Below are 25,510 nucleotides of genomic sequence, written 5' to 3'. Positions count from 1 at the left end.
AGAGAAGTCAGTTAGTTGAGTTTGTGGCAAAACCTTTTACAGTACTTGAGTATTGTTGTCTTTTACTGCATATGATAATTCATACTCAGAAAGTAGAACTGAAATGACATTCATTACAAGATGATTAGTTAAAACATTTCAAATACACCTGCAGAATATTTTTTCTAGTCATGTATTTCACCACTAAGGATTTCTTAAAAATAGTGTAATATCTCGAGTCTCGTCTCGTCTCGTGAGATACCCTTCTCATCACACCCCTACTATTTAGTTTTAATTTGTTTTCATTTCAGTTTTAGTTTTCATCTAGTTAGCGATTTTAGTGTTTCAACTTTCAACCAATTTCAGTTTACAAAAATTTACAAAAATTTACAAAAATGCTTTTAATAGCTTTAGTTAATGATGATAACCCTGGAGGAGACCCAATACAGAACCAAAATTGTTTATTGAGGAAAAAAAAAAGTTAATGATTATATATTTATTTATAGAAATTGCATATCATTTTCTAATGGTAATTCATAAGCAAATAATTTCTAAATTTTCTAAATTTAAATTTTGTTTTCTAAATGTTGAATTTCTAAGTGCTTTTAGAGGCCAATAATTCGCACAAACACACACACACACACACACACACACACACACACACACACACGCACACACACAAATACATTGGGGTCGGCACAAACATGTTTATCCTCATTTCTTCCTTTCACAAGACATTTGAGCTGTGTGACATGAACTTTAGCTGATTGCACTCAAGAATTACTAACAGTTCTGTCAGTGATCTGAAAAGCAATTTTGAGTCAGTGGAACCCAGTGGTTGAGAATGAGCATCTTAAGCTGTTTTTCCACTGAAATTACCCAGAGCAATTTGTCCCAGGAACTTAGTCGTTGGTCCATCATCGTATTTTTTTAAACTCCATTGTTGATTCGAATAGCAAACAACTTACTGAGCGCACTACAACAGATTTTTAAAGGTGCCCTAGAATTAAAAATTTAATTTATCTTGGCATAGTTAAATAACAAGAGTTCAGTACATGGAAATGACATACAGTGAGTCTCAAACACTGTTGTTTTCTTCCTTCTTACATAAATCTAATTTTTTAAAAGACCTCCGAAGAACAGGTGAATCTCGACACTGTGTGTTAACCGACTGTTACATAACAGTCGGGATCATTAATATGTATGCCCTCAATATTTGCATATGCCAGCCCATGTTCAAGGCATTACACAAGGGCAGCCAGTATTAACGTCTGGATCTGTGCACAGCTGAATCATCAGACTAGGTAAGCAAGCAAGAACAATAGTGAAAAATGGCAGAAGGAGCAATAATAACTGACATGATCCATGATATCATAATATTTTTAGTGATATTTGTAAATTGTCTTTCTAAATGTTTCGTTGGCATGTTGCTAATGTACTGTTAAATGTGGTTAAAGTTACCATCGTTTCTTACTGTATTCACGGAGACGAGATTGTCGTTATTTTCATTTTTTAAACACTTGCAATCTGTATAATTCATAAACACAACTTCATTCTTTATAAATCTCTCCAACAGTGTGTAATGTTAGCTTTAGCCACAAAACACTATGAAACTCATTCAGAATCAAATGTAAACATCCAAATAAATACCATACTTACGCGATTAGACATGTTGCATGACGAACACTTTGCAAAGATCCATTGTGAGGGTTATATTAGCTGTGTGAACTTTGTTTATCCTGGTTAAGGCTAGCGCGAGCTCCGGTGGAGGGGAGCACGAGATTTAAAGGGGCCACGCAGCCTATAAACCAGCACATATTTAATGATGCCCCAAAATAGGCAATTAAAAAATTATCTATGGGGTATTTTGAGCTGAAACTTCACAGACACATTCAGGGGACACCTTAAACTTATATTACATCTTTTAAAAAGACGTTCTACAGCACTTTTAAAAATGGTTATTGAAATAAAATGCTAAGTGGAGTCAACCAATCAAAATGCTGTGTGAACTCAACCTATCAGCACCCAAGTCCCACCCCCTAAAGTTTCTGAACTTTGAAAAAGCACTACCTTGTGAGCAGGGACTTTCTGAGGGGGACACTTTTACCCGGAACTTAATTTATACCCCGTGACCATTTTGTGTGATTTATGCATTAGACTTTCAGCCAATGTTTCATGGGTGTCTGAGGCTGAGACTAATCTTAGAGTAACTTAACTTTATGTGAAATGGGTAAATAATGTAGTCAGTGTTTCATAAATTCATGTAAAGAATTTTAAGCATAACCACAATGAATAAAACAATTTGCTAAAATCATGCAGACTTCCCTAACATGATCAAGGGTAGTGAATTAAATTTGTACAGGAATGCTGCTTGCATTGAGGTTCCATTATAAATTAGTTTGACACTGTGGCCATCTATTGAATTCTTTATAGCAAACCACATTGCTGGTTCTTGACTAAGTATGAGATGTTCTCACAAAGTGAAATATCTAGAATGTTTACCTTCAAGCCTTATGTTGAGGACACACTGTTTATTTTAAATATCAGTGTAGGCATTCATGGATCAGTCAATTCACAGTTAATAATTGACGTGACCTTGGTAATGGATTCAGTCTTTTCATGGACTGAAGGTACGAGCCGTACAGAGATGCCACATTGATGCGTGAAATGACAAGCTTTTGTTGGTGTACTGAGTGAATATTGAGCCAGATATTCAAACATTGGTTTTAATTCAAGCCAGAATAATCAGCAAGGTAATGTTATGACCAGCTAATCCACTTTTCATAGGACTGACTATTCATACAACAAAGACCTGCAATTTCATCCACAGCTAAGGCCAGAGCTACTTTGATGTTCTTTGAAACAAATTATGTTTCGCACCATTTTGGCACACTGTCAGTATGTTTCATCAATAGTATATGTCTATCCATTTTCAGATGGTTTTATATAGTGTCTCATATGGTGTTCTGAATAGTACAAGGGTACGTGAAGTCACACTTACTATGCGACTTTAAGCCGAAGGTTTGACTTTTAAAAGTAGAAACTGCATGCATAATTAAATTGAAAAACACTTTTATCCAGAACGATATACATAGCATTGACAGTTTAAATATTATCGGTTCATGCAACTACATTTAAAGTGCCCTTTTATACTTTTTCAGGTATTATGTTTCTTGTAGTGTGCAATATAGCTGTTTGTGAATGTAAAAGGTCTGCAAAGTGGATTTTTTTTTTATTATACCTTGTTTTAACTGCTTATTTTTGGGTGGGAGAAAAAAAAAAAAAATAATGCAAATAAGCTCATGCTCCCTGCCCCGAAGCTCACGATTCCAATACATTGAGGCATAAACAATTCAGGAGATGCTCACACAGCAAATATAACTCTCAAAATTGATCATTACAACCGTTCATGATGCTGTATGTCATATCATGTATGGCATGTATTTTGTGGATGTTTGCTAACATTTGATACTGTGCTGCACAGACAACATGGCTAAAGCTACGCATTGTTGGAGAGATTCAATAAAAATGAAGATGCGTTTATGAATTAAACAGACTGGAAGTGTTTTCGATTTAAAAATGAAAATAATGACATTGCTCTGGTCTCTGTGAATATAGGAGTAACTTTAGCCACATTTCACAGTACATTAGCGAAGTGCTAACAAAACACATTTAGAAAGACAATTTTCAGACATTACAAAATATATATGAAATTGGATCGTGAACAGTTGGTATCGATCCATCTTTGAGAATCAACTTGTTTTACTGACCCTTGTGTGCAAAGTGGTCTGTTGTAAAATGACTTGCACTTACTGGTATATGAATTTATTTTGACACATTCCCTTCATAAATAAAATTACACCACTGCATCCTTGGTGGCTAAGATGCCAGGAGTTTTTGGAGACTTGTATGTTTACTGTTAACAGATCAGTGATAAGGTTTACATAGCTTACAACATTTACTGTAGGAGCCATACAATTTATTGGTGACTTAATTTAAAAAAAACTTTTCTATTGCGCTTCTGATTTGGCAGTGAAATTCGACGATTTTGGGTGCGTAAGATGTGAAGGATTCTATGGTCCAGTTAGTATTTTCACCCCAAAATGGCGGCCGTGCTACTGGAGCGCCATCTAGTGGCTATTACCCAAAAAGTATCAAAGTATTGCCTCTTAGGGTTCTATACTCTTTGGTTTCTCCGTGGAATGAAGCGTCCATCTCAAAACACTTCGCGGTCTACCCTATCCCACAATTCATTGCGCGCCAGTGACGACAGGAGTTCTGTGTGAATTCACATAAATGTAAGTAATGCCCCGTATTCACCAATATGTAATATGTAAATCAAACTGTAATATCCATGATGTCCAAAACGTCAGTTTTTCATAAATACAATGTTTGTCTCTGAGATGGAGTGCAGTTGAATAAAATCCTAAAGTACTTTACTTTCAATTTAGACTTAAATACAGCTTAAATACAGAATAAATGTATAAATATGAATGTGTCACAGTTAACATAAAAAACACATATAAAACTAACATTACATAGATTAACCAAACATATTTTGGTCCAGTGTCCCGTCGTCGCCGGCAGTGAAGCATGTCAAAACCCAGTAGAAAGTCATAAAACTTTAAAATGCACACACAAACATCAATCGTCTGTCACACAGCCGCTAGCCATGTAGCGACGTTCGGCTCATTGTTGCCACGTCTGGGATTGGGATACTTTTACACTTGTGCTGTGATTACGTTACTTTTGGGATGGTTTTGTGGCGCAGACCTGGCAATCCTCCACACCAAAACCGCACCCTTTTCATGCACTCCGAAAGTGCACAGCCCCTAAAATGGGACACAGCTCATGAAGTGGAACACACTTCAAAATGGCAGCAGGGATTCCCCCAAGGGGAAGTGCGTAGGGAAGTTTTCAAGTGCGTGTCTAAAAGTGGAGTGGAACGCAGCCATAATAAGATTAAGGGGTGGTAATATTATAATAAGATCCCCTTCCTTCATCACAAGGGGAACAAAATCTGCAGAGAAAAGCTTACCAAAACAAAGTTACTGGGTTGTCCTTTTTCACGTTTTCTGGGTTGGTAAATGCATCGATTATAGCACTTAAGCACGGAAAAAAAGATTTTCATGATATGTCCCTTTTACCAGTTTTCATTTCCAAAAAGAAAGAACTGATTCTGAATTGCCTGAAATCAGTTGTCAAGTAATTCCAGTCTTTCTTCATGCATGAACCTACATAGGTTTGTAACAAATTTGCATAATGCTATGGTCTTCATTTAAAGTCGCACAGGTATATTTGTAGCAATATCCAACAATACATTGGATGGGTCAAAATTATTGATTTTTCTTTTATGCCAAAAATATCTTTTTCGCCATCTCTTGTTTGAAACCTGCAATTGCAGTCATTTGCGGAACAGTTATCTGTACGTGCGTTGTGCCTCGGCACAGCTCGTCACTGCACCGGTGTGGATACTGTACTTCAGAATCACAGATTCTACATCTTGAAAGTATGACAAATATAAGAATTTTCACTGGAAAATATCATCTGAACAAGTAAGTATCATATCTGCAACTTTTGTTATGACAAACCGAGGAAAAAAGGCCTACAACACATTAGGCCTACAATAAATTGCGCTGCCAATTATGATTAAATCTAACGATCGCTTAGCTCGGATCATGCCAAACCGTACAAATTATTATTACTGTTATATTGTTCTCAAATCGTTAATGTTAACAACATCAGCATTGCGTGACTGTGTATTTAGTGTATATTAGCGTTACCTGTATATTTCAATTTCTGTATCCACTCCACAGTCCAAAGTCTTTTGCTTTTTGACTACGGCTGAATCTCCAGTTGTCACTGATGATTGTCATTTGGACCTTTCTGGATTACAATCCGCCATCAAAATGATAAGTTTAATTATTTCAGCTGCTGTGAAAAAAGGCTATAAATGATCCACCACAAGCAGCGTCCTCACGTGATAAAACTGACTAGCCTGGACTGGACTCCTTCCTTTCTGTATATGGATGTGACGTAATGACGCACAGAGGAACTGCTGTATGCTCAAATTTCCTGCGTAAATCCACCACGTCGCTCTTATTATATAACATTTTTACAAGCTTACCGTTGTGATTCGAGCTAAAATAATGAGATAGTTATGTACTTGCTCAAAAATTGATTTTGGATAATTTTTAACCAAAAAAAGTTACAGACTGCAGCTTTAAGTAAAGACCATGTTCCATGAAGATATTTTGTACATTTCCTACCATAAATATATCAAAAATGTCTTTTTGTGAGTGGATATGCATTGCTAAGGACTTTATTTGGACAACTTTAAAGGTGATTTTGTCAATATTTAGATTTTTTTTGCACCCTCAGATTAGCTATTCAAATAGTTGTATCTCGGCCAACTATTGCCCTAATCTAACAAACCATACATCGTTGGAAAGTGTATTTATTCAGCTTTCAGTTAATAAATCTCAATTTCAAAAAATTGCCCCTTATGACTGGTTTTGTGGTCCAGGGTCACATATATTTTGTCCCGCTCTCAAACACTGTAGTTGTAGCCGGAAGAGTTTGGTTTCTGTGCTCCAAAAGCAAATCCACTTCACATGGGCTCGCGCTCGAATTGATACAATACAACCAACGGTATTAGTTACTGTTCCTATCACTGTGCATGAAGTGCTGAAGTTTTTTTTTTTTTTTTTGCTGTGTTGGCAGCATGGGCAAAAAGTGAATTTCCCACCTTAGTTTTAAGAAACAGAAAAGTGCTTTAAAACTATGAGACAGCTTCCAACTACCAGATCTGACAGGAAGAGAGATGCCAAAAAACAAGCACACAATCTTCTTTATCTATTCAGTCAATAAAGCGGCTAGATTTCCTTCTGTTTAGAAATCATTCACCTTACTTTTTTCAGATGCATTGTGGAGGAAGGAACCATCCAGACTCAAGGCCGGATTTGTCGCAGTGAATCAGTTCTACCAGAAAGACTCGGGAGGCAAGATAACGTAACGATAGTTATTAACAATCAGCAAGCAAAATACACAAACTTCGGAGAGCCACTTCGCCATGGTGTGAGAAAATGGCGAAAGCTGTAAGAGCAACATAAGAAATGATGAGAGGAAGACAAGAAAAAAGACCAAGAGTGTAAGACAACAATACCTACATAGAGACAAAGGCCACATAGACACGATGGTCTTAAAGCCACTAGGCCACATAGAGACGAGGTCACGTTACGCCACCTTGCGGAGGCCACAGAAAAGTCATGAAAGCTATAGAATAACTAAACAAAATAGCAAAAGAGAGCAAAAGAGTACGATTCTACGATTCTACACTCAATCGACATCAAAGTGCAAAAAGCGATGAAAATATTTACCAAGCTGTGCTTTTGACTGTTTGATGTTGCTTTGTGCTCTCCCTAATAGACCCTTTTACAGCCCACGTGATCAAATAGTTGCGTGCGCATTTTGGCAACGGAAGTGGTGTTGTTGCCTATTGGTTTTAACGTGTTAGCAACTCTGAAAGTTTTTCAGGGCTCTCAAGTGTAACGCACTGAGTGTGACAGTCACTCATTTCGGTCTTTTGTCACGCACTCCCGCCACACATTGTATTTCTCACGCAGAAAAACTATTTTTCATAATTTAATATGCCGCTACGCCGGGCAGGAATCAAGCGCGTCTCCCCTGGAGTAGCCTGCCACTTATCAGCCAATCAAAAAAAGAAAGAGGCTACACAGTAGCCAATCAGAAAATAGCACTATTGTATCTGGGTAAGATTTAACGCAACAACCAATAAAAAGAAAAGCATATCCTGGAATTGTTCACCATCATCCTCGTTCACCACAGAGGAAAACACTGGAGCTCTGAGCATCACTTTGAGCACAGAGTAAGTCATGATCTCATATTTTAATGTTACAACAAATTCACAGCTTGTTTGACACAAACAATGACAACTTGACTGCTGTTAGAGAATGTTTCCCAGATAATCAGCATCAGTTTTTCATGAGTGTCTGAACTTAGTCAACAGTGTACTGAAAACACCTGCTCAGTAGTCTAGACCTAGTTATATTTTCGTTATCACACGATGACTGACATTTTGTCACATTAAACATCTCTCTCTCCAAATAGGCTTAATAGTTTTATTAGCACTAAATAAATTATTGTGTATTACATCGTCGATGTTATTGGTCACTTTAAAAATCATGTCATGTTGTTGGATATTTGTTATTCTTGCCTGTCTTTAAAACTTGAGAGCCCTGGTTTATGTTTATGTATATATATCAGGCCACTGTATTTGGCCATGTGCTAACGTCTTCTATCCACTCGACTACACGGATCTGATAGCCGGATACCATTTGATAAAGTCAACTTTTTAAAATAACTTTATCTGTCTGTGTTGCTTAATCCGCTCGCGAAGCTGTAGATTGATATATATTTATATATATATATATATCACTTTCAGAGTTGCTAACACGTTAGAACCTATGGGGAACAACACCACTTCCGTTGCCAAAACGCGCATGCATACGTTGCTACGTCATCATTGTGTACAAACAGTAAAAGGGTCTATAACGTCTCGGTTACAAAGGTAACCCTCGTTCCCTGAAGGAGGGAACGGAGACGTACGTCGGACAGGCCGACGAATAGGAATCTCGCTAGTGAGGCCAATCTACTTCGAGTGCAACTAAACGAGCCAATGCACATTGGCATGCAATCATATGCATCAGCTGCTCGCCTCGCAGCGCGGGTATATAATGAGCAGCAGGTGCGTTGCATCTTCAGGTTTTCGCTGAGGAGCCGAACCGGATAGGCGGCAGCATCAGCGGGGTACAGCGACTGTGGCGACGGGACGTACGTCTCCGTTCCCTCCTTCAGGGAACGAGGGTTACCTTTGTAACCGAGACGTTCCCATTCAGTCGGTCACGTTCGACGTACGTCGGACAGACCGACGAATAGGAATCCCTACCAAAGCGCCACAGGAGCTGCCCCCTTCCAGCGCTCTGTTGTAAGCCACCTGAACCCCCTTGCCTGAGGATGGTGGGACAGGGCTAACACAGAGAGAGTCGATCACTGCTGTTCCCCAAAACCCATTCAGTGAGACTATTGGATAACGCTGGGAAAGCGTACCCTTCGCTGGGAAAGGAACGCTGCGGAAGCCACATCCTTCCCCGAAGGAGTTATGTGGAGAAGTACATATGGACTAACCCTATAGGGCTGTGCTACATATGGAAGAGCTGGGGTGACTCCAACCCGATGAAGGGTAGGTTCTCCCAGAGGGAAAGACACGGGCTTCGTTTAGGAGCAACCGTGGAACCAACCATATGGGATCCCCGTAGGGTCACACATATGGAACCCAGCCTAAACCCGGTTCTCAAGGATACAACGGAGTATAGGCCTGGCGCCAGACGCACCGCCACGTCGGCTGCCGAAGGGATATCGGAGGACTCGACAGGGTCTGCCTTGTAGGGACTCTCTGGAGAAAAGAAGCGCATGTAGCGCAGCAAGCCGACACTAAGCCGGGGCCTCTCCGTGCCTCTGACCTGTGGCGAGAACATGGGAGGAGACCGGCTCGACACGAAGGCTATAGTATCTAGCGAACGTGTTAGGTGTCGCCCAGCCCGCAGCTCTACAAATGTCTGTCAGCGAGGCGCCACGAGCCAGCGCCCAGGAGGATGCGACACCTCTCGTGGAGTGAGCATGCAACCTGAGCGGGCAGGGCACACCCTGAGCTTGGTAAGCCAGGGCGATGGCATCCACTATCCAGTGGGCCATCCTCTGCTTGGAGACAGCCTTTCCCTTCTGCTGGCCTCCATAACAGACAAGAGCTGGTCTGAGGTCCTGAGGCTTTAGGTTCTGTCTATGTACAGTCGCAAAGCGCGGACTGGACAGAGTAAAGCCAGGGCTGGGTCTGCCTCCTCCGAGGGCAGCGCTTGCAGGCTCACCACCTGGTCCCTGAAGGGAGTGGTAGGAACCTTGGGCACATAGCCAGGCCGGGGTCTTAGTACCACGTGGCTATCACCCGGCCCGAACTCCAGGCACGATTCGTCGACCGAAAATGACTGCAGGTCCCCTACCCTCTTGATGGAGACCAATGCCACCAGCAGCAAAGTCTTCATAGACAGAATCTTTAAGTCTGCTGACAGCAAAGGCTCAAAGGGAGCAATCTGAAGTGCTCTCAGCACCAGAGTGAGGTCCCAAGAGGGTATGGAGAGGGGACGAGAAGGATTTAACCGTCTCGCCCCCCTAAGGAACCTGATGACAAGGTCGTGCTGACCAACAGATTTGCCATCTAAGTGGTCGTGGTAAGCGGATATAGCAGCAGTATGGACTTTGAGGGTGGAGGGGGACAGCCTACGCTCCAACCCTACTGCAAGAAGGAAAGCACGACTCTGATCGAGCATCTTCGGGGGTCTTCCCGGCGAGAAGAGCACCACTCGACGAACAGGTTCCACTTTGGAGGCGTAAGCACGTCTCGTAGACAGTGCACGTGCCGAAGTGATGGTGTTAAGTACCTCAGGGGGTAAGTCACCTAGAACCTCCGCATCCCGTCCAAGGGACCAGACATGGAGTTTCCAGAGGTCTGGACGCGGGTGCCAAAGAGTGCCCCGTCTCTGAGAAAGAAGGTCTTTCCTCAGAGGGATGGGCCAGGGAGGGGCTGTCGCGAGGAGTGAGAGTTCTGGGAACCAGGTCCGGTTGGGCCAGTAAGGCGCAACTAACAAGACCTGCTCCTCGTCCTCCCTGACTTTGCACAGGGTCTGTGCAAGTAGGCTCACTGGGGGAAACGCATATTTGCGCAGGCCCCGGGGCCAGCTGTGAGCCAGTGCATCTGTCCCGAGTGTCCCCTCGGTCAGAGAGTAAAACAACTGGCAGTTCGAGGTTTCTGGTGAGGCAAACAGGTCTACCTGAGCCTCTCCGAATTCTCTCCAGATCAGCTGAACCACCTGGGGGTGGAGTCGCCACTCTCCTGGCAGCGCAGCTCGTGATAGCTCGTCGGCCACACGGTTGAGCACACCGGAGACATGAATGGCGCGAAGCGACCTCAGATGCTTCCGACTCCACAGGAGGAGATGGTGGGCGAGTTGTGACATGCGACGGTAGCGTAGACCACCTTGACGGTTGATGTACGCAACGGTCGCAGTGTTGTCCATACGGACCAGTACATGCTTGCCCTGAAGCAGGCCTTTGAGGCGGCTCAGAGCAAGGCGTACTGCCAGCAACTCGAGGCAATTGATGTGCCAATGCAGATGGGGTCCCGTCCAAACCCCTGAGACTGCATGCCCGTATTACGTGGCACCCCAGCCGGTGGCAGAAGCATCTGTGAACACCACAGCATGCCGGGACACCTGTTCTAAGGGCACTCCTGCCCGAAGAAACAAGGGGTCCGACCACGGACTGAAGGTTCGGCGGCACTCCTGAGTGATTGGCACCCGGAATGTGCCGCGCTGCCACGCCCATCTCGGGACTCGGCCGTGAAGCCAGTGCTGAAGCGGTCTCATATGAAGCAGACCGAGCGGTGTTACAGCCGCAGCAGCCGCCATATGCCCCAGGAGCCTCTGAAAGAACTTCAGTGGGACCGCTGTCCTGCCATTGAATGTATTCAGGCAGTTCAACACTGACCGAGCACGTTCCTCTGTGAGGCGTGCTATCTGCTCGACCGAATCCAACTCCATACCGAGAAAAGAGATCCTCTGCACCGGGGCGAGTTTGCTCTTTTCCCAGTTGACCTGAAGCCCCAACTGGCTGAGGTGTCTGAGCACCAAATCCCTGTGTTTGCTCAACTGATCCCGGGACTGTGCTAGAATGAGCCAGTCGTCGAGATAGTTGAGAATGCGAACACCCTGTTCTCTCATGGGAACAAGGGCTCCCTCCACGACTTTCGTGAAGACGCGGGGAGACAGGGCCAGCCCGAAGGGTAGGACTCTGTACTGATATGCTCGACCTTCGAACGCGAATCTCAGGAATGGCCTGTGTCGCGGAAGAATTGAAACATGGAAGTACACGTCCTTCAGGTCAATCGCTGCAAACCAATCTCGGGGACGGATGCACTCGAAAATGCGTTTCTGCGTGAGCATTTTGAATGGTAGCTTGTGGAGGCTCCGATTCAAAACTCGCAGGTCCAAGATCGGTCGTAACCCGCCGCTTTTCTTGGGTACAATGAAGTAGGGGCTGTAGAACCCCGACCTCAAATCAGCTGGAGGGACCGGCTTTATCGCGTCCTTCGCCAGTAGGACCGCGATCTCCGCACGCAGGACAGGGGCATCGGCATCTTTCACTGTAGTGAAGAGGACGTCCCTGAACTTGGAGGGGGGAGCCGGGCGAACTGAATCGCAAAGCCGACCCTGATGGTCCGAAGGAGCCAGCGAGACGGACTGGGGAGCGCTAACCCGGCTCGTAGAGACCGTACAAGCAGGACCAAAGGGACCACCGGTGTACCCGCAGCAGGGCAGCGAGGTGGAACACAGGGACGCGGCTCGGGGGGCTCTCTTTGTGAGGCGGCCCGAAGCGGCGTCACAGTGTGCTAGGCAACACTTACCTGGCTCCACGGATGGACAGAGGGAGCGGTCGAGGCTTTGGCTGCCCGCTGCTCGCTGCTGTCCGCTGGCGACAGAAGAGGGGGATGAGAGTGGTGAGGTTTTTCTCCTCCCACTGCTCTCCAAACCCTCTTCAGACCTGGAAATGGAGGAACTGCTCTTTAAAATTTGGGTACTGCTGCCTCTTGGGTCAGTGGCGGAACAGAAACAAACCCAATAAAGGATTTACCACCTGGCCCTCCTCCAGGGGTGGAAGAGCAGCCCCACCCATCTCTGGGTCGCCCGTCTCAGGGGTGATTCTCACCAACCAGTTAAACAGCTGCAGAGACGGGAGGCGTCATCTCCCCGCAATGGATACAGCAGAGCCTGCTGGGCCGGAGTTTCTTGCAGGGGACGACACCCTTGGCGACGAGCAGACTGAGGGGCGGCCCAAGAGGAACTCAATGGTTTGTCATGGGAAGCTCCCCTATCCGCTACTAACTGAGGAGAACCGCTGGGCTCAGTCCTCGACAGTGTCACCGAAAGGCCACCTCGTAAGATGGGAGCATTGAGAAAGCATTTAGCTTGACAACCTCTCACACCTCACAAGGTAAGCCAGGGGGCACTTCTGGACCACGGAGGTGGACATCGTCTGGCTGAGGGCCTGCGCCGTGACTTTGATCACGGTTAGTCAACAAGCGCAGCTCAACCCCAGCACAGAACTACCCTCATGCAAAAAGAGTGCCTTGGCCTCACATGCAGGGTGGGTGTGGTCTGTGTACAGCCACCCCATCCAAGAGGGTAGTGAGAGAGGAAAACTTATGCAGATTGGCACCTTTGGCATTCCATATTTATGGCACCAATATACCCCCATACTGCCAAGTTTTCCATGCACATCTGGAAGACCCAGGAAAGCATGGCTGTAAACTCTGAATCTGAGTCAGCATAAGCACACACCATTACAGTGGGCAGCGTCACCCTCATTTCCAGAGCATAACAGCACTCTCTCCGATGCTGCAATCGACGTCTGTCCCTCAGCTGGAGCTCTGAATGAAATGCTAGGTTCCCCTATGAAAAGGACCAGCAATCCAATCCAGAAACTGCACAGCTTGCAATGCGCTAGAGAGGGAGGGGCCCTAGGGGGTTGGTTCCCCGAAGGAACCCCTCAACCTCATGTCACCCAAGCCATATCAGCAAAGTAGACCTCTTCTGGTGCACCAGAGAGGGCGCTACAATGGAGATTACGCAAGGGAACCGCGCATCTAGAGCGCCGAGCGAGCGCTGGGTTGCCGTGACAACCCGCGCTGCAGCCCGGCAGCTCGACGGCACACGACACGCAGAGGAGCGAGAGGTTTGCTCTCGCTGATCTCCGCGGTCTCCCAGAGTGTCGGGCAGACCCGCGGCTGTGCTTTTACACACAAGCGGCAGCTGGCCAACAACAGAGGGGACTCAAGCTTCCCGGAGAAAGAAGAGTCACGACCTGCGTGTCGACGTGATCATGTTCTCATATGAAAACACGAACATCATTTCAGCACGCGCCCAGACATGCGAAACGGTGATCGTGGCCGTCAGTGAGGACAGGAACGATCGCATCCAGAAACACAAGTAGGATGTCGTCTTTAAAAAGACGCAAATCTACTTGTGTAAGCTCTTTCAGGGACTTTACTCTTTTAGAAGTGCTGAAGCACGCAGGGGAACGGCCACCGCAACACAGACAGGGATTGTGTGCAGCCTGTCATGTGCTTTCTCTCTCTTTGAAGGCGCTCACTCTTACCAGCCGTAAAAACGGCTTTTCAGCGCTCAAAAGCGCACCGTACCGGCCGTGAGAACAGCCTTCTGACGCTGTCAAACAGCTATTTGCTCAAAAATGGCAAACAAAACAGAAAAAGAGAGGACGTCGACCCCGCTGCTGTGCTGTTCGCCCGCACTCGGAAAAAAAGAGAAGTTCAACCAAAAAGCTTGACTCGTCTTCTAGCAGACACTCGCTTGCAGAGAACAGGAACAAACACCGTTCGGCTCCGAAGCGAAAAGCTGAAGATGCAACGCACCTGCTGCTCATTATATACCCGCGCTGCGAGGCGAGCAGCTGATGCATATGATTGCATGCCAATGTGCATTGGCTCGTTTAGTTACACTCGAAGTAGATTGGCCTCTCTAGCGAGATTCCTATTCGTCGGTCTGTCCGACGTACGTCGAACGTGACCGACTGAATGGGAACAGCTGTTAAAAGATATTGAAGCAATTGATTAAAATATTAAAGTATTAATCATGGGTGTCCTAATCAATATTATGACATTTATGTGATGGATATATTTTGAAATAGTTGACATTTTTGACCTATTCTAATTCAAATAGAGATGTGAGATGTTCCTATTAGATACCTTCATATTATAAAGGCCATAAACTGCCTGTTTCTAGGAAGATGACGCATGAAGAAATAAAATGTCATTGCTGCCGTTAACTTTGCAGGTGTTCGATTGATCACACAAAAAAAGTGTAAACTGAATTGTGTAGGATAAATGATGCTATTCCATTGGCAGCTTTTGTACTGCAGGTGTATAATTATCAACAGAGAGAATCATTTACCATGTTGAACACACCTGTCTCTGGAAATGTTTGTTAAACAGCTTTTATTGTCATGTAATGTAGGAACGATGTTCATACTCCAGCAAAAATCTGATTTTTTGCATATCCAGATTTCATCCAGATGGGTTGGGAAGTCAGTCTGGACACTCTGGCTGCTCAAAACGGATTTCAAATGGTCTTTTGTGTCTCTCTCTTAATGCAGCACACAATGATAACATCAAAACCGACAGAAATGCAGTATTCATACGGTGTTCAGAAAGAATGTCCAAATATTTTGGCATTTTCTTGTGCAACGGAAAAGGTCTGCACCATGACTCAACAGGGCACTTATTTGGAGAACAAGATACACCCCCATTTCTCCTGCATCCATTTTGAAAGCCTTAATTGTCACATATGTGGGTACAACTAGTATATGTCGTTACCGAAGCAACATATGCAGGTAGGTTGGCTATGTCTGGACACACAAATATTATTTGAGAAAAGATTTGCCTGCAGTCTAAACAGCCTTTGACTCACTGATGCTCCAGTAAAGGTGTTATAGTTTGAGTTCAGTTCATATACCCGTATCTTGGTGAAATCAGAGTTCTAGAAGTATCCAAATTGAAGGTTTGACATCAAGTGGTATTTTATAACATTACATGTGATGCAACTCCCCTAAAAAAAAAAAAATAAAAAAATAAAAATAAAAAAACTTAAATTAATAATTCATGGTATATATAAATGTTTTTTTCTTGACTTCCCATGCTCTGTAGTATGCAAATGATTAAACAAAAATCTGATAGTTTAAGTCAAATTAATTTTATTCCTTTTTCATGTGCATACACACACACACTTTCACACATTCACCTACAATAATGATCAATCAAATATATATATATATATATATATATATATATATATATATATATATATATATATATATATATATATATATATATATATATATATAATGTCTATGTAGTATGTAGTCTATGTAGTGTTTATGAAAACATTATAATACAGAAATCAACTTTTTTTTCTGTTTTTAGATTCAAGTAGGGTCTTACATTATTTGATACAAGGTTCATACTATTCCCCAGCAAATATGTTTTCTCTCTCTCTGTCTCTCTGATATTCCCACACATCTGTCATGCTTTCTGTAGCTTGCTCTTTCTTCTCCCGTAAAACGAAACTTCACAAGATTTGTTCGCCAGTAACCCTCACTAAACGTGACAGAAGTTTCCCTTAACCGTAACACCCCAGCAGGGCTTCCTGGTCTTAGTTGCATAATGACATCTACTGAAAACAGAGTCTGACGATACAGGAAAATACTGCACTTTTCTTGTATACAGACTGACTGCTATTTGTTTTTTAAGAGGGAACACAATTGTGAAAAATGGGCAGTGCTGTAAAGACTTTATTGCATAATTTCTAACTTTCCAAATAGCCTAAAGTTTAATTAACTCTATGCTAAATGAAGTTAAATGACCACTCTTAGTGCACTAATATCAAGGGGAAATCTAAGAACAGAAACACTGGCCGTGGTGGGCGTTGTGAGGACGATGCATTCCATAATCATCGCTATTACCTGTTGTGACTGTGACAGCACGACCGGTATTCCCTTGTGGCCTTGGCTACCATGGCAGCACAGAGATTCAGGCTTTGTGCTGGCTGCCCACGCAATCTTCCTGTCAGCCTGTCAGAAGCAGAGCTCCTGCGGGACCCAGCTCTAAAGCAAACATACAGTAGGGTTCATGGACACCAAGAGTTCCTCCGCCCGTCTCGGGTGAGGCAACCCCAAAAGTCATACGCATATTCGCTGCAGAGGGAATAACATGGGGGGAAAACAATCACAAGCAAAAGATGCAGTCAAAAACATGCAGAGCTTTGCAATTTTATTTCATTATTACTTTTAAAACAGGAATGTGGATTTTGTTCTTTGTTCTTTTATTATACAGTCTTATACTAAAACAAAAACCATAAAAAAATAAATAATATATTTATATACGACAAAAGGTCATTTGGTTTAACCATTCAAAGGCCAATGCAGCCATTTCATTTGTGATTAAAATATCTTAAAATGTAATAAATGCATATATATATATATATATATATATATATATATATATATATATATATATATATATATATATATATATATATATTTATTTATTTATTTTTTTTTATTCTGGCATGATTTTATAACATCATCAATAGTGCAAAATTGTATTAAAATTATATATAGAAGTTGTTGCTTTGTTATAAGAATCAATTTCATTGATGCCATTCAAATATAAAGGGACCGCTTTGGATCAAGTCATGCGGTCAATATCATGTGACAGGATGTGACATCATTCAGACACCTGCAAAGGATGTCTTGAAGCAAAGTAACTAACTATCTTTTAACTATTTGAAAAAAAAAAAAAAAAAAAAAATGTTTTCACTTGCTCTTACACATGTCCCGAAACATCAGGTAATTCGGTACAACCACTATAAAACATAGAAAATGTTGTAATATTTAAAAAACTTGTACTAAATATAAAATTTTTGATTGTCCTTATTGTCATTTGGTTTTACCAAAAGTGTCATTTGGTAAAACCGAATTTTTTTACTTTTTGGTGACAGATTTTGTCCATCTTGTAAAAAAAAAAATGACAAAAGCAGTGTTAATTGATTATAAAAACTACAATCTCATTGTTAACATTTAATAAAACGTCATAATTAATTATATCTCCATTATGTTTTATTTATTTATTTATTTATTTATTTTTACACTTTTAAAAACCTTATTCGTCAATGACCCATACTTGTAATAACTTATTTAGGTTACACTTTATTTTAAGCTTTCTTACAGTGTAAATATAAATGTAAGTAACATTAATTAAAAACATGTATTTTCTATATAATTAGGGCTAAAGTTAACTTGGGGTTAGTTGCATTTAATTATGTGTTATAATAGTAGTGTTAACCTTATTTTATGTCAGCTTATTCTCATTTTATTTTAGTTATATTAGTGCATCAGTAAACTAAACTAAAACTACAAATAATAATGAATAGAAAATCATATAGACATTTAAAAAAAAAAGACAAAACACATCAAAATTGCTAAAAGTTTAACTAAAATTAAGATGAAAACAGAAAATATTAAAATAAAAACAAATTCAAAATATTAATCAAAACTATAAAGGAATCTCAATACTAAAATAACACTGCTTTGAACATGTATGCACAGCTTGTGGCCTGAGTGGTGCATAATGACGTCTGTAATAACATTATGCGTATCCTGTAGAGAGCTATAAATAATTTAATCATTTCTCTTCATGTTTAATATTTCATGTTCAACAATGTTGCAGCTGTTGATTTATATTATACAGCACTGACAAGTTAAACCATCTATTACTATGCTACAGCTGAATCCGTTATCTGTTTTAACACTGTGCGAGTCTGTTGCTCCATAGCAACAAAGTAGAAAATAACATTAGAGAAACTAAAATTGCACAAGGACGACATTTTGAGGTGTTGGGGAATTCAAGGAACGTTGCGACTGCATATGGAGACAGGCTGCAGAGAACATGGCAGCCAATGACTGCTTGTCAAGGTTGTGCTCGGTGTACGACAACACAAGCAGTAAAACCTGGAAAATAAAAGAGATAGAGAGGCAGATTGTGGGGGCCGATGAGTGGGAGAGCGCGCACTGTGTCCTCCAGCTGAAGCGGTGGGCGGCCCACTTGAGCTCTGAAGTGACGTGGTACATGGTCTTGATTGTTAGTGTTATTGTATGTGGGCAATTCCACGCAAAGGTCATCTTTACCATGAAAAAAAAAAGTTTTAACCAAAAGAACAAAACCCTTTTTAAATTGTCCATTTAGGTCTGTAATATACTGTATTAATGTGCTCTAACAGAAATTTTAAGAAAATTGCCTTGTTTATCCACAATATATGTGGTAAGCAACAATGCTTAAATTAAATTTTCAACCAACCATATTTCATGCTTTCAAAAAAGGGATCAAAGACCCCATTTTTTTAAACTTTATTTTAGCAGTAAGCATTGTGTAGAAAGATGGATACATGCCTGAGAAATAAATACACTCATTTAGTCATAACAGCACTGCCTGATGAATTTATAAGAGCTAGCATAAAGAGGTCAGGACGCTTCAGTGCTCTGTCACGTCCGTAACGTTTTAAAGATTAAGTTTATGTCATATAACAATTATAAATGCAAATAACTTGAAACTTTATATGCAAAGCTAAATTATGTTTATGCTTATTAGGATCAACAATTAATTTCACTACGTTGCTCTGAACAACCATAATAAGCGTTACGGACGTGACCGTTACGGACGCTTCATATTAAATCCTATGAGTTTGCTTCTTTATATTGCTATCATCTGTTTCAGGCTTACCATATCAGAACATATCCAATAATCGCAATACTCTTTGTGCTTTGTTAGTTTTAATATGAAAAAGGTTTAACTTTCAAATTCAGTCGATTTTATAACAAAATTTAAACAATAGATGTCGCTCTTTAAAAGCCTACGGCGCGTGACAGATTAGCTACTGCAGTGCCTGTAAGCGGCGGATCAGGTGCACATGAACTGATCTTCTCTTCCTCTTGCCAGAGAACGAAATATGAACATCAAAAGGTAGGCCTATATGAAACAGTACAACTTATAGAAGAGCATTGTGTCTCATAGGACACTTCCCTCGGGAATTGGGATGTCGCGTTACCGGTTGGTTAAAAATGAATAGCCTAGCCTATATTGATCACAATCTGCGCGATCAAGCTGACAAAATGAAAATAATAAGATTGCAATAATTTTGACTTGAAATAAAGTTTGATCATTTTGACTCAAGACTCCGCTTTAAACTCTGAAAACTAGACGAAAAAAAACGTGTGGTCATTCATACACAAAACATAAAACTGACATGATTGCGATTGGCAATAGTGTCAATCGGTTCACCTGACTGTGGGGAAAACATGCGATTTTAAACTGCTTTATGATAAACATTAATATTTGTCAATGTATTTTAGCAAGCAGTTCTGTTAGAAGGAAAATCATGGTCTCTAAATTGATTCTTGAACAACGCACATGCTTGTCAACATGAGAAATAGGTCTAATCCATAACCTTTTGCACTACAGAGTATAACGTTACATTTGTATAAAGTTTAGTAAAAAGTTGATAAATTGTGGAGTCTTACCATACTGGTATCCCAGATTTCAGTATTTGGTGGTTTAAATGCTTGCTTGAGGTCTCTGTGAAAGTTTTAAAGCAGTTTTAAACCAGTCTTCTGTGCCGCTTTCAGACCGGTCACATCCGTAACGGAAAACTGTCACATCCGTAACGTTGTTTTTTCCTCATTAATGCGAACATGAAAAATTAAATAAAATTATTATTTTATGCTCTGTGGAGAGCCAACCCTTCTTCATTCAGTGGGCAGTATTACTTTTGGTTTGCGCAATGTAATTCACAGAATTCTTAAAAAATATGTTGTCACCCAAATCTTAGTGACTTTTTTTGTCACGTCCGTAACGCTGTATATTTCCCCTCATCTAAAATATAAAACAGTTGAATAGACTGACATTTTTCTAATGTCTGGACTCCTTTAGTAAGGGATTATGAATATATAAATAGACGGTTCAATATGTTACTATTAAATGCATTCTTTGAGCGTTTATATTTCAAGTTTTGACTCCAAATGTCACGTCCATAACGCTGGAATTGCCCATGTGTGCTTTACTCTGTGCGTCATTTGATGCAAGAAGGTACCAATGACTACAAAGGGCTATTCTCAATACTCTTGTAAGGTTACCCTGGCCATGAACAAAGACATTTTTACTTTGCCGATGTTATGAATGCAAACCACTGAAAGAAAAAAAGAATGAATAGCTTCCCTAATTTAATTGAGACATTTTTTTTTTTTTTTTTTTCCTGGTATTGACCCTGTTACACCACAAACCATGACATGAATACATAAGCTAAATACAAAATAAAATGGCATAAAATATAGTACAGGAATTAGTTTTAATTTGATTGGACAGGTGAGGTGAATATTAATCTACCCGTGGCCTTGGCAACATTAGAAGAAGAAATCATCTCAGATCTGTCTATCTATCTACAAACACATTGATGAACTGAATTAGTAAGAACAGAGATATTTATTAATAAAGTACTTAAAGGGATAGTTCACCCAAAGCTCAGCTTCATGTTCTTCAAAACAAAACAAACAAACAAAAAAAAAGACATTTGTTTGATTTTGTTTTTTTTTTTAAATAAAATTTATAATGAGATTTCTGTCCCTCCATTGAAAATCCCTCACACCAAAACTTTTGAAGGTTTATTAAGACGTTGTAAAATAACTTCATATGAATCTTACAGTTTAATCCAAGTCTTTTGAAGAGGCACATTAATATTATGAAGATTACAGATACATTTAGACTTGCTCACCTGAAATCAAACCTGACAAAGCAAAACTAAAAGCCACAAACTCCCCTAGTGAAAAAGTTACATATTTAAAAATACATTTATTTCATACTAAGTATAGTTCAAATATATTAACATATTTACTGACATATCGCTTGAAACAAACTTATTAAAATATATAATTCAACTTTATTTGTAGTACAATACACATTTCTTAAGCCTATAGAATGTGATTTAATGTCAATATTAATATAGATTGTATGAAATTTGAATAATATTCCTCTTTAAATGCAAGATATTTAAAATGTGCCTAAAGTATACTTGCAATAGTTCCACTTTAGCACAATGAAATATACTCAAAAATATCTTTAGTTGGACCTCAGCACTATTTCCGCACAATTAATGTGCATCAAGTACAAAATTTGTTGTTCCAATTTAGAAGACTTTAAGTATACCAATTAAGTATACCAAAAGTATAACTGCAGGGTATTTTTATTAACTATAAATATGTAAATGCATTAGTATTATACTTAGCATGAAAAAAATGTATTTCCAACCCAATCTCAAATATTTTACGAGGTGGCTAATTTATACAAATTCATATGACCTCACTTGTACGAATGACCTACCCCTAACCCCTAAATCTTCCCATCACTGGGGTTTAGCCAAATCGTATGAGTTTGTACGAGTGAGGTCGTATGAATTTGTATGAATTAGCCACCTCGTAAAAACGTACAAATTAGTCGTGAGATAGCTTTGGTATTTCAAATACATTTTATCCCCAGATTGGGATAAATTAAGTTCAATTTTAACATCCTATTTTTAGTGCTGATAAATAAAATGTATTAGCTTGGTGATAGCAATGAGACGTATATTAATCAATACATAAATAAAGGAACAGTGAATATAATTATCCTGATTTTCAGCAAAAATGGATTTAAGGCATTGGAATGCAGATATAACATTGACCCCCCTCGGGTTTCTTTTGCTTTCTCCTTTCCAGTATGTGCAGTCTCTCTCTCTCTCTCTCTCTCTCTCTCGTTTGCTCGCTACAGTGGGCTAATCAACAAGAATTCTATGAGCGGCTTGTGATATCTGCTTTTCTCTCCTTACAGCTGGGCCTTGAACACAGCATAGACAAGCAGATAAAAGCCCTGTTGAGTTCTCTCTCTCTCTCTCTCTCTCTCTCTGGCTCTCCCTCCTTCAGATTCTTCTCCTAGTCAATGCCATGCAACATATTCAGTCTTACCAAGTCTCTCTGTTCCTCAGCCAAAGCAGGCAGGGTTCTTAACTCACCCCATCTGGAGCTGCGACTCTGGTGACAGGCGGAGCAGCACAGGTTCTAGTTATAATGCCCAAGACTGCAGCGACTGCATTACAGCTGCTTTCTTCTGCTGAAGACAGTGTCACTCATTCAGATGGGACATTTCACTTCTAAATTGTCATATTCATGTCAATGTTTTATTGTGCAGCAACCTTTGGAAGAGCATCCAAGCCATATAATCCCAATACTAATTTTGACACCCCTTGTATAGACTGTTACAAGCTAGCAGAGATAGAATTGCAAGCAAATAAATACATCTTAGCTTTGAAAGTTTGAAACCTAAGATGGGACTGTTAGATAACGGTTGACATCTGTGAGATGGGGGTGACACCTATAGCCTACATTGCTGTCTTTCATAAATACAGTAAAACTGGCAGGGAGGTCCACTCTGCTGTCAGATGATGTTTTTTTTTTTTTGTTTTTTTTATGTTAGTCATGAGACAGACTAGTACAGCTAATGGATAGTAAGGGTAGTAGAAAGCTAAGCTAACGTAACCCTAGCCTAGCCAGAGAATATTGCAACTTAAATCAAAGTTTAATTGGGAATTGGACTGACTTATGATCGAGCTCTTATAACACAGCCAAACACAATACAATTCAGCTAATATTCTTTCATTAACATTCTCTTTGGTCTTTTAGCTTTCACAACGAGCTCTCAGAGAACAGTGAATGCAGGATCCAAGTGCAGAGAAATGTATTGGAACATTAACAAACCACAATGTAACATCCACCAAAGGAAAAGACCAGACAAACAATCACAGGAACACAAGGGCTTATAAACACAAAGGGTAATAAACTAACAAGACACACCTGATGACAATCAGGGAACTAATCAAACAAGAAAACTACAAAAGGACTACAAAATGGTAAACAGGACAGGAAACAGGAACAGAACCAGGGCAAAATGCAAACTAACAGACCACGTAACAAAAACACAAGAAACGTAAACCCATGGAATACATAACATTAGCCTCTGCCATAATTATAATACACTAATGGCTCACTTCCACCGAGCGGTACGGTTCAGTACAGTTCAGTATGGTACGCAACTTTTGCCGTTTCCATTGTCAGAAGTTGTGAATGGTACCCTAATTCTGAACCGTATCACTTTTTTGGGACCCTTCTATTGGGGTACTTTAGCACAGTAGTACCAATAGTACTGATACCAAAAGGATGGAGCTAGGCTCACGGCACAACATTGATTGGTTGACAGAGAATTGTTACTTGCGCATGCTACAAGGTGAATAACAATACATGCATTGGCTATTTTTCCTTGCAGCCTTCCAGTCTTTGCTCAAACAAAGCTGCTGTATGTTCTGCATTGTTGTGTCACTTGCTTTTTCACACGAGAATGACGTCGATCGCTACTTTCTGGCATACACCACGCCTATCTGCAGCGAGTACCACTTGCGTACTGTTAGTAGTGGAGACACAAGCCGGATCAGGGTTTGCCGTCCCGAATCGTACTGTATTGTACTGAACCATACCATACCGCATTGCTGAGGAAAAGAGCCATGAAACTATTCCTGCATCCCAATTTGCAAATTATCTACACTAAACAGTATGTGAGATAAGATAAGTTTGTCCAAAAGCAGAGTACACTAAAAAGTGTATACCAAAATCCCCTGGATGTTCTACTTGTCACAATTACGGACTCTTATTTTTGATATTCTGTTTCATTTCCTTTAGTTCCGGTATCCATGCTCTGTTTAGTTTTGTGTTCCTTGTTTCTGATTATGTCCTCGTTTGTTCGTATGGTTACATATTATCTGCACTTGTCATTATTTTCACCTTGTATTTATACTGCCTGTTTCAGTCCTTGGTTGGTTCTCGTTCGAGCGCTTACACAGGTTCACATGGGACCATTTGAAAGCGGACGTCTATCAGTGGACTGCTCCTGCTTTCAATACACTTTCAAATTCAAACACTTCAGTGTGCTTTCAAACGCTCCCATTCTTTGATCATTGTAGGCAATCACAGGCAAATCTGGTGAGCTAGTGAACACATTGGCCAATCAGAGGTGTTTATGAATCAGCTGAACAGTGCTCAAAGCGTCACATTTTTTAAATTTCTTGAAGTCTGTACTTTTGACAACAGTACACTCTAACAGCATAACCCAATGTGCTTTGGAGAAGGATTTGGTTCAAAAATATAAACAAATAAAAAGAACTAAAAACATGGTGGAAGTTTGCAAGACCAACGGTTAGTAGAGACACCCTGAAAGGTGTCTTAGTCATTAATAATCGATATGCACGTTCACGCTCTTTCGTAATTACTATAATTATGAGATTATGATTTGTAAAAAAGTCTTTATGTCCTTGTATAACTCGTAATTACAAATTGCAAAATTTTGGCATTGTTAGTGTTGCCATACAAAATGCTGAATTCTACGTCAGATGATGTGAACAGCTCTGAATAGTGGGTTATGGGTTACCATCTCGTAATTATGACATGGTGTGAACACAGCAAATATCTAACCTGACATATAATGTTTATTTAAAGCAGAACTAAGTAACTTTTTTTTTTATCTTCATAAATAGTTTTCTAAGTCCTTACGATGGTTAATTGACTTGTAGTGGTGCGTTTGAGGCGAGCACTAACCCCCTCTGGCACGTCTACGCCAGAAAACAGCACTTAAATGTTTAGCTTCCCCGACCCAACACGATCTCGGCTCATGTTCACGTTCACGCGAGAGTGACAAAATGCT

Source organism: Chanodichthys erythropterus, chromosome 1 (assembly GCF_024489055.1).
Source record: "Chanodichthys erythropterus isolate Z2021 chromosome 1, ASM2448905v1, whole genome shotgun sequence".
Classification (NCBI taxonomy): domain Eukaryota; kingdom Metazoa; phylum Chordata; class Actinopteri; order Cypriniformes; family Xenocyprididae; genus Chanodichthys; species Chanodichthys erythropterus.
This window is presented reverse-complemented; position numbering follows the sequence as displayed.